Source organism: Dermacentor silvarum, unplaced genomic scaffold, assembly GCF_013339745.2.
Source record: "Dermacentor silvarum isolate Dsil-2018 unplaced genomic scaffold, BIME_Dsil_1.4 Seq61, whole genome shotgun sequence".
In the NCBI taxonomy this organism is placed as follows: domain Eukaryota; kingdom Metazoa; phylum Arthropoda; class Arachnida; order Ixodida; family Ixodidae; genus Dermacentor; species Dermacentor silvarum.
In genome coordinates this window covers 74,871-76,640 of record NW_023606516.1, presented here as the reverse complement: position 1 = coordinate 76,640, position 1,770 = coordinate 74,871, and positions in this window count along the sequence as shown.

Below are 1,770 nucleotides of genomic sequence, written 5' to 3'. Positions count from 1 at the left end.
TTCGTTTCTCCCACCTGTGGAACACCAAGGATCAAGAGGGGGTAGCCGTCCTCGTGCGACGTGCGTATAAACAACCGTGATCTTCTACTGGGTTCAAGCACATCCGACCAAACAGAGGTGGATATTTACGAATTAACATCAGCTGGGTCAAGCAGGTCGAAACAGGCAAAGCCCAACCACCCATTCAAATAGGAGTAGAGTTCAACGCGTAACGCGAAGCTTGGGGATATTCACGAACTTCGAAGCGAGGACGAAAGGTAATGGATAGCTGCGTTGATGCGCACGTGGACTTTCTCAACGACGTGGGTCCAGCACCCTGCCTAAGCAGAGCACCGAAACGCGGCCAACATGTCTCCGGATTTAACGTGGTGGTTTGGACATGGTGTGCCTGAATTTAAAGTCCGACACCATACCTGCGGCAGTTAGCACTTGCCAGTCACTATTATTCCAAGATTAAGAGTTGCAGCCACGCGTCAGAGAATGGCGCGCACCGTGGTGTTGGACGACTACTGAAGTGTACAGGATTCACATGAAGCTAAACTAAGCTCTAAAAGTTCACCGACGATTACGAAACTCCCTGCGAAATTTGAGCGCAGCTATATACGTGTTTTCATTTCGCGAAATATTGAGGCAAATAATTTGAGAGAGACATGCAGCAGAATCGGCAATCGTCGAAAATCTGATCTGCGGGTCAACGCATCGGCTTTTATGCGTGACTCATCAAAGGTTCCACTCTAATCGCCGGTGCCGCTTGGCTTCCAGAGAGTACTAAACAATTACCGTCGCGCACACAGTGAGAATACGAAACAATCGCAAACCATGACAATCAAGCAAGCGCGAACGAGACCAAGCCAAGCAAACCAAACAAGCACGAGCTGTCCGGCTGAGACCAGATAGGAGTACGCAACAAGGGGTCGGACGAGTCCGCATTGAACCAGTTTCCCGCGCGCACGTCACTGAAGGGGCCGCTCTCATTGGTCTCCGCCGTTCGCGGCTCGCGTCTCGCTCTTTCATCTTTCGCTGTTGTGCTCGTTCGCACGTTTCGCCGTCGCCGACGTTCGCCCCAGGAACGGGCCATTAAGAACTGCGCTCTATCATATTCAAGAATGCATCCAAAAGGTGTGCAACGAGAATCAACGAAATATAGGAGAACATGGCGACGCAGGACTTGCACCTATCGAATTTTGAGCTTGTAGGCAACGCGCATCCGTTCAGCACTCAGTCACTGGGCGTGCGATGACGCAATGTCCTTGCGCAGCGAAATATGGTTCCCGGCGTAACTGTCTCATTAATGGCAGGATTAGAGTGTTTTGTCTTTCTTTTTTTTGTCTGGTAAAGGATACGTTACAGCGATAGGTGACATGTTAGGGCCTTTGCTCACGCACGTCGTGTGCCGCGAATTACTGTGGCGGTCACCGCCGCTAGCAGTGGTAAACACCCTAGACGTAATTACCCTAGCACCCTAGCAAGATGGCAGCGCCCGTGCAGCGCAGACCGCCTGCTTCGATCTGGATTCACGCTTGTTGCTGGCTGCCCGCCCTGGCAGCAAAAATAAGATGGTAAAACCTGTTACCGTTCAGTCTCTTCTCAACCTGAGGGCAAAGCATTAGGTCTGTTTTGCTGTAATTATTGGGCTCAGCTACTTGTTTTGTCGCGCCTACGACTACAAAGGTGTCGCCGAGCCGTAAAATTGGTTTGATTTCCACTGAGCGAATGGCGCCACAGCATTAGCACCGGTGATGCGTTGATGCGGAACGTTATAAAGGGCAT